General features: G+C 34.8%; 1 long non-coding RNA gene across 2 annotated transcripts in view; it reads right to left on the bottom strand.

Annotated features, from left to right (window-relative positions):
- Positions 1–2,638: 2,638 nt before the first annotated feature.
- LOC141554738 (uncharacterized) overlaps positions 2,639–9,387 on the bottom strand; it is a 77,569-nt gene continuing 70,820 nt past the window's right edge. For both annotated transcript variants that reach the window (XR_012485935.1, XR_012485936.1), the window contains exon 3: positions 2,639–6,807. This is a non-coding gene — a long non-coding RNA (uncharacterized LOC141554738). The remainder of the gene's footprint in view (positions 6,808–9,387) is intronic.

Genomic DNA, 9,387 nt, shown 5'->3' with positions numbered 1-9,387 from the left:
TGATTTTAGAAAGGCCTGGAGAGACTTACATGAACTGATGCTGAACTTACATGAAATGAGTAGGACCAGGAGATCGTTAAATACTTAAACAACAATAGTATATGATGATCAATTCTGATGGATATGGCCATTTTCAACAATGAGATAATCCAAATCAGTTCCAATAGAGCAGTAATGAACTGAACCAGCTACACCCAGCAAAAGAACTCTGGGAGATGACTATGAACCACTACATAGAATTCCCAATCCCTTTATTTTTGTCCACCTACATTTTGGATTTCCTTCACAGGCTAATTGTACACTATTTCAAAGTCCGATTCTTTTTGTACAGCAAAACAACTGTTTGGACATGTATACTTATATTGTATTTAATTTATACTTTAACATATTTAACATGTATTGGTCAATCTGCCATCTTGGGGGGGGAAAGGAGGGGAAAAATTAGAACAAAAGGTTTGGCAATTGTCAATGTTGTAAAATTACCCACACATATATCTGGTAAATAAAAACTATTAATTTAAAAAAGTATACAAAGATGTGGGCTACACAATAATGCACTTAGGTAGGTATATTTTGAATTGGTTAAATGGCCAGATCCAAAAATTAGTCATTACTGTTTTGATGTCAATATGAGAAAAGATATCTAATGGAATTCCTTAGGAATATGTGCTGTTTGTCCTTGCTTCAGCAGCAATATACTAAAGTTGGAATGAACAGAGAGATGACATGGAAATTTGTGAAGGAATATTTGCTATCTAATATTTTTTCCAAGTGACTTAGACAAAGGCATAGACGTCACATTTATCAAATTTATAAATGACATTAACTTATCAAATTTTCAGTTGATATTTAGTTAGGATACAGAACATTTTAACAGGCTAAAATGTTAGATAATAATATGATAAAATTTAACAGGGGAAAATAAGGGTAAGAATACACTGTGTATATTTGTGGGAGATTGTGCCTCAAGCTTATAATAATAATAATAATAGCTGACATTTGTATAGGGTTTACTATGTGCCAGTCTTTGTAATAAGCATTTTACAATCTTTATCTCATTTGATTCTCTCTATAATCCTTGGAGATAGATGCTATTATTATTTCCATTTTTACAGATAAGGAAACAGGCAAATAAAGGTTAGGTGGATTGCTTGGGGTTACATAGCTACTAAGTGTCTAAGGACCAGATTTGAACTCAAGTTTTTTAGACTCCATGGCTAGCATAGTATTCACTGCATCATGTAGCTGCTTATAGGGGAAGAGTAGAAAATTTTGTTGTTCTGTCCTTATGATATTATTTTAGTAGAAGTTTTTGTTTTGAAAAAAATATAATCTACTTGGCTTCAAAAAGTCATCTACATGAGATCTGTATGGAAAAGCTACACAATACTGTTCATTTGAAAAATATCCAGAAGTTTTAATTTGTAGTAAGCTCAGTACAAATCAGCAGAATAATAAGGCAGGGAAAAAAGTGAATGTGTTTTTTGGTTGTAATTAGAGAAATAGCCAGGCTAGTTGATAATAGTTTCATAACCTGCCTTGGTTGGATCACAATTAGTGTACTGTTTTTGGTTCATGTGTATACATTGTTAAGTTAATAAGGGATGAGACATATATACAAATAGCTATGGTATAGAACTGTATGTGTTTCTAAAAGGGAAACAAAATATATGTAGTCTAAGGGGGAAAGTCATTATGATCCATCATCCTGACATATTCTGCCTGGAAAAGATTGCTTTTTGGGGGTTTAGACTCTTTTCATTTTGGGCTACATAATTTAGGAAGGAAATTGACAAGTTAGGAAATATCCATAGGAAGGTGACTAAATGGTGAAGAGTCTTGCATTCATGCCAAATGAAGATCTGTTAAAAAAAAAAAAAAAAAAAAAAAAAAAAAGAAAAAAAATCTGGAGATTTTCAGCCTGGATAGGAAAGGGGGGGATTTAGGATGGGGATCCCAGGGCAGCTATTGTTTATAGTTGATCAGACTCGGGTGATATGTGGGTTAGTTCTACAGAACTTGGTTCCTTTTTTTTCATTCTTGAAGAAATGACTTGCTGAGTAGGATGGGGAAGGGAAATATTCAGAAATGAAAATTATATAAAGCAAGCTAAATAATTTTTTTAAAATAAAAAAAAATATATAGAATATGAAAGTATTATGGTTCAAACAATAAATATGACTTACTAGATGTCAGAGGTGAAATCAAGATTTGTCTTGGAACCAAAAAATAGAACCAGGAGAAACAGGTAGAAATTGAGAAGAAGCAGATTTCATTTTAATGTGAAAGGAAAGTTCCCAACCATTAAAGCTATGAAGAAGGGAATAGTCTGCCTTAATATGTAGTGGGGATGATAGGCTTTCCATTTTGTCTATAGTTCAAAGGCATGAGAATGGGAATGATCTTGATTATGGTGAAAAGCCTGTGTTGAGAAATAATACAAAATACATTGGCCAGGGGTTATGAAGGGTTTTAAAAGCCATGAAATAGAGCTTGGACATTATGTGGTGGATGAGATTACTCAGCCAGGTGAGTCATGTGATGCTCTGGCAATAATAAGTGCCTAAGAGGGCACTTAGTTATAGCTGAAAATAGGACTATCAGACCTAATGGTGAGGGGAACCGGGGGGGGGGGGGGGAGTTGTCTATTCTCTTTCCTCCTCATAGCTTTGTAGGTCATTATGGTTTTAATTTCCATCTTCCTCCTATTTTGTGACTTAGTGATACCAGCTTCTTTGTTGTTCCTTTGCACAACACTTCATCTTCTGACTTTGGGCTTTTTTCACTGGTGATCCCTCATGCCTGGAACTCTCTCTTTTCTTCATTTATACATTTTCTGGCTTTTGTCAAGTCTCAGCTAAAGTTCTGGAAGAAACCTTTCTCAGTCTTCTTTAATTTTAGTGCCTTCCTCTAAGATTCTCTATGGTTTATTCCATTTTTATCTTGTCTGTATACAGTTGTTCTCATATTATCTCAACCATTAGACTGTAAGTTCCTTGAGATCAAGGACTGGAGTTTTTGTTTATTTTGCCTTTCTTTGTATCCTTGATACAACTACAGTTTCTGGCACATAATAGGGGAATACTAAATACTTGTTGACTGACTTTCTGTACCAAAGCATCAAAGAAAATTCCCCTAAACAGAGGAATAGAATGTTAGACAAGGGGGTTATTGTGAGCTTTTACAGACTTAATGACCTCCTAATAAGATCCAATAAAATACATTTCTCCATGGATTCAAGCCTCTTTCAGAATTCAATCATATTTCTTGGAGATTTCCAATGTCTTTAGATAGAGAAGGAACAAGGAAGAAGAGCAACAATGAACTCACAAGGGAAGGAGTAGTTATAAAAAAAGAAATTGAAAAGGAGGAAAAGATAGATGTGACTGAAATACTGGAGGAGAGAAGAGAGCCAAGCCTGTATCTTCTGAAAAGTTATAGACAGGGACTGAAAATATAGATGATCTGACCTAGAGCTATTGGTGCCAATTGTGAGTTCCCTTGGGCTGAAATGGACATGAGTGACATTCTGATCTATATCTTTCCATATCTCTAGGAATCCCTTGTAGCTTTTAAAGGGTATTCCTAGATTTTAAACAGGGCAAAAACTACCAACAAAGAAAGTTTAGTCTGCCTTCTTCAACCTGATAAGATAGCAATGTTGGGGAAAGGGGAGACGTTTCAATATTTGAAAAGCACACAAACACAAGGGGATCGGGGACTGTAAGGGAAGGCATCAGATAGTGGATGCTTCCAGTTCTTTTCCTAAAAAAGAGAGGTCACAGCACAGTAGCATACCTGAACTCCAAACCTTTCCAGAGAGCCTTTAAAGTTCCTCACTTAACCCCTGGGGAATATTTCAGACAGAACAGAGTTGACACCTGCCCAGGGTCATTTGGATCTGTGTCTAGGAAGGACAATGGTGTCCTGTTAGTCATAGATGATAAACACTTTGGCCAGAGAATTTTCATGTCCACTTGACCATTTGGTATTCATAAGCTTTTTGTCTTTTCATTTATGGAGGGGAATTTCCATTTAGTACTTGCAAACTCTAACTATGGATTTAATCAGTGAAAGATTCTGACATATTAAAAATATATTTCCATGACTTTTAGTTGTGAAAAGTAAAATGACACATACATTGATTTCTAAAATACTTCACCATGTCAATGTGGTGAAACTTTTATGTTATGTGGAATTGGAGTTACCAGGAATAAACTAATGCACTTTTATACCTATAAAAGATCTTCCTGCTAATAAATGTATTTTTTCTTACTCCTCAAAATTGGGATTACAAGTACTTAAATCTAATGCCTAATGTCACATCACCCTAAATATATTTATCTTCTAAGAATATTTTCCTTCATACAGGAAAGGAATATTTCAGCTAATATAATGGGCCAAGCGTATATGAATTAGATTGGTTAAAAAGTCAACACAATAAGCATTTACTAAGTGCTAACTATGTGATAGGCAGCACAGAGGTAGCCAGAAGGTTCACTGAATAGAATGTAATCAGGAAGATCTGAGTTCAAATACAGCCCGACTCTTGCAATCTTTGTGACCCTGGAGAAGTCACTTAACCTATTTGTCTTAATCCATTGGAGAAGGGAATGACAAAACAAATTCAATATCTTTTCCAAAAAAAAAATTCTAAACAGAGTCACAAAGGATTGGACACAACTAAATGACTGTACCAATGTTCCAGACTGCTAAACTCTGAGCAAACACATACAAACAAGAAGAATGACAATACTGCTCTTAAGGAGCTTACATTCTAATTGGGTAGATAATGCATAAAAGAGGAGCCTAAAGTGAGGAAGATAGGGTAGAGAAAGGTACTCTCTCAGGGGCAGGTGGTTAAGTTCAGAGGATGAGGAGTGACTGGTCTGGGTCTTTTAGGTTCTGGGAATAACTTGCCAGTGGGAAAGAAGCCCAGCGTGGAATATCCTTTTTTTTTTTTTTTTTTTTTTTTTTTTGTCTACTGAATAGCTAATCATCTTTAATCACTGCAACCTTTCCTGATTTCTTGGACTGAAAATCTCAGAGTTGTAAGAGAACTCAGTCCAAACATGATCAAGAATCAATTTTCTAATATCTCCAATAAGTCATTATCCAGCCTTTGCTTGAAGATCTTTAGTGAAAGAGAACCCATTACCTGACTATGTAGCTTATTCCACTTTTGAAATTTGCTCTTTGTAACTTCAGCCTTTGATTCCTTGTTCTGTCTTCTGAAATCAACAAGAAAAAAATCTAATCTTTTTTTTTATTTTTTGGAAGGTTAACCCTTCAAATACTTGAAAATAACTATAAATGCCTTGTCTTCACCAGGCTAAACATCCAGTTCTTTTCTTTTTAAAAATGTTTTTATTTATATTTATTATGTGTGAATTTGATAAACATGAGCATTTCCATTTACAAAGACTAGACAAAGATGATTTCATGTGATACAGTGAATTTCTATTATATACAGTTTTAGAATTAGAATACAGTATATTTCTATTATACACAGGTTTTTACAATATATGTTAGATTTAACATGTTTTTTTTCCAACATGTCTTCTTGGCTGTGGCTCCTTCTGAATCTTCTTCTGTTCTCTTTTGAGTGTTAAAAAAATATATTCTATTGATTTTCTTCACCTTTCTTTTTTTAAAAGAAATATACCCGGGGCAGCTAGGTGGCGCAGTGCATAGAACACCAGCCCTGAAGTCAGGATGACTTGAGTTGAAATCTGGTCTCAGACACTTAACACTTCCTGGCTATGTGACCTTGGGCAAGTCACTTAACCCCAATTGCCTCAGTAAATATATATATGTATATATACCCTCTATATCCTGATTATCTTCTCCTCACCAAAACCATCCATAATAATAAGTAAACATACTAAAGCAAAACAAATTTAAAAAATTCACCACATCTGAAAATGGATGTTTCATTCTGCCATTCTTATCCATTATCACTCAGCTAAAAGTTGAGCAAGCATCAGTCATCATAGTCTTCTGGAATAATGGTTGGGAATTGTATTGACCTTAGTTTTGAGACCATTAATAAATATTTTCCTTTCTCCTTAGTTCACTCTGCATTCGTGCATCCAAGTCACTGTAGATTTCTCCAAATCCTTTCCTTTTATCATTTTTTATGATACACTTAAGATTCCACATCTCTGCCAATAATACAGTAAAATAAAGCGCCTGTTTTTCCAGAAATCCTTCACAATTATAATTTCCCTTTCCTTTCATCTTTGATAATGTAAGTGTCATGAGATGGAATCTTAGTTATTTTAATTTATATTTATCTAATTTGTAGCAATTTAAAGTATGTATGGATATGTATGTGTTTTAATATAACAGTATAAGCCTGCTTTTTCACATTCTTTGACCACTGACATATTGGGGAATAGCTCTTGTTCTTATATATCTAAATCATTGTTACATTCTTATAAGTTTGAATCATTGAATCATATAAAATTTAGATATCAAAATTATGTTAGAAAAATTAACAGGAATAAAAAATTATAATTGCATATTGAATACTGAACAGCCTTTACTTTACTTCATAGAAAATGTGGAAGGTGCAAAAGAGTCCATAGAAGCCCTTAAGCAGACAAAGAGCACCCACCATAGCCTTTAAACTTCACTCAGAAAACAGTTGAGTTTGGGATCACCAGTGCATCAACAGCTTAAAATACTATTGAATCACTATCTGTCCCAAAGAGTCCCACGTAGTCTTTTCCAGACTTAGAATATCACTCTTTAGTTTGGATTTCCTTTTTGGCAGCTGATGCTACAGCAGATAGAATGTTGGACCTGCAAGGAGGAAAACTTGAGTTCAAATCCAGCCTCAAATATGTACTTGCTGTGTGACCCTGGAAAAGGCACTTAACTTCTATTTGCCTGATTTTCTTGAATTATAAAATGGGGAAAACAATAGCACCTCCCTCACAGGTTGTTGTGAAGATCAAATGAGATATTTCCTTAGCACATAGTAGGTGCAATATAAATGCTTTTTCCATTTGTAAGATAAATACAATTTGGAACTGCTGGTTAGGTAACCTATCTCCCATCCAATCTGCACTGTCCAAATTACTTCTGATAATGAGAAATAGGGAGCAAAGTCTGTCTTCTGCTTTTCCCCGGTATGCTTTTAGTCCATTTTCCCCCCAGCAGTCACAGAAACGATGTAAGTGATGTTCTTCTTTCTATATGAGCTTCAGAAACTCCCTCTTTTTCTCTAAGAGCTCAGATCTATGAACTTAGATTTAGGTAGATCACCCAAAATATGACAATATCCAAAAATGTCCCTTCTCTGATAGAAGGCTAGATTCTGATTATGCTAATTAAGAAATATCCTCTTTCTCCTGGTAAACTCATCCATTGGCTCTCAACTGTTTAACTATTATCTCTCTATATATGGCTCCTACTTCTATACATTCAGCCTCAGTCTTTCCCCTGAACTTCAATCCTACACCCCCAAATACCTATTAGACATTTCAAATCTCTCAGAGGCACTTGAATGCTACAATCATTATCTTTTTCTCTAACAGCTCCTTTCTTTCAAATTCAAGGAAAAAAAAGTAATTTATATGATAACTTTATTATATATTTAAAAGGAATAGCTGGTTGTACATAATAGATTTGGAGCTTCATGTGTAATAATCTTTATGGAAATGCTTGTATTATTTCACAAATTAAAAATAAAAAAGATCCAACTCAGTTGTCATTCTTTTCAGTGCTCTTCTAATTCTTCCAACTATAACTGTCCTCCTTCCTGGACTACTTTTTATTTAATCATTTTGTAGGAATTTACATTTATTAACTTTATATGAATGATATATCCATGTAATATTTATTGTTTCCATCATTAGAAAATAAACTCCTTGGGAGGGGCATTATTTCATTCTTTGAAATGTATTCTCAGGATTCAGCATAGTACTAGCACAGAGTAGGTAAATATTTGATTGATTGATTGATTTCCAGAAATATTGTTGGTGAACTCTCCTCTCTTTAGCATGAGTGAGAATAGGGAACTCCCATGAGCTCCTTGAGTATTTTCTAAGATGGTAGATCTCTACCCCAGCTCCTTTCAGCTTTTGAATTGGGCAAGTCCCTGGGCTTCCTTCCCTTTTTTGAGATCTTGAGGATAAGATAAAAAAAGTGCAAGAAGGTCTATGAAGATTTATAAAATCATTTGTATAGGCATTTGTGAAGGAATACTTCTTCCAAGCAGAATCATAAGGTCAAAGATTTAGAGTTGGAAAGACCCTTAGTGGCCATTGAGTTCAACCCATATATTTGATATATGAAGAGCTGAAACTAAGAGAGGATAAATGATTTGTCCAATTAGGTTACATTGCTAGTAAATGTCTGAGGTGGGATTTCCTGAGTCTGAAGTCAACATTTATTCACAATGTCAGGATCTTTCCTTCTTTTCCAGGATCCCAGACAATCTTTGAGGCAGTCCATTATTAAAATTTAATCAGGAATTGTCTTTTGTCCTTTTAATGAAGTGTCAAAGTCCACATTCTGCACATTCTGATCAACTCAACTCCGTGTGTGTGTGTGTGTGTGTATGTGCGTATGTTTATGTGTACATACCCCACTACTAAATTCTAAGGATCATGAGAGCAGGGAATAAATCCTATCTAAACTTTGTAACCATCCTACTATAGTGCTCTGCAAATGGTAGGTACTCAAAAAATGCTTGCTGATTTGAACTACTCTATTTTTTGATTTCCCATTTTAGCTATTAAATGCTTTTCAGGACGATAAAATAGAAGGCTCTTGGCAGGTTGCACTGAAGATACTGGGTGTTCTGCTGCATGGTGCTAAGCAAATCATTATACCTTTCTGTGTTTATTGATGCTAAGTAATCAAACTTTTTTTTTTTTTAATTAAAACACTAGCTCAAACCTTGCTTTTGTGATCATTGGGAGGGATTGCTGGGAGCTTTTCTGTGAAACTTTCCCTACCCACCTACCCCACCATGGTCTTTACATCCACTGAACTTTCATATTATTTAATGGAAACAATTTTAGTATGCCACTGTCTTTCAGGAAAGATATAGAGGAAAGAGTATTTTGCTTAAGGGTGACATCACTGAACTTGTCTATATATACTACTTCAATACTCAAATGGATTTGTGATCTCAAAGATGTGGTTATTCTTGCCAGTGGTGCAGATTGCATTCTACCCTTAATCATTCCATGCACCTCTCATCCCTGTACTCCTACATGTTCACCTTGATGGGTCCTCTCAATGAGCTTGGGGCCTTCCTTGACTTCTCTTGACAATGTGAGGATGCTAGAGCAATGTGATGGCTGTTGATTAGTTATCCTTTGCTCTTGACATATAAACAGCACATCTCTTTTCATCATACATTTATTTGAT

This window comes from Sminthopsis crassicaudata, chromosome 2 (assembly GCF_048593235.1).
Source record: "Sminthopsis crassicaudata isolate SCR6 chromosome 2, ASM4859323v1, whole genome shotgun sequence".
In the NCBI taxonomy this organism is placed as follows: Eukaryota; Metazoa; Chordata; class Mammalia; order Dasyuromorphia; family Dasyuridae; genus Sminthopsis; species Sminthopsis crassicaudata.
The sequence above is the reverse complement of the archived record's forward strand: the minus strand, read 5'-3'. Positions and strand labels throughout refer to the sequence as shown.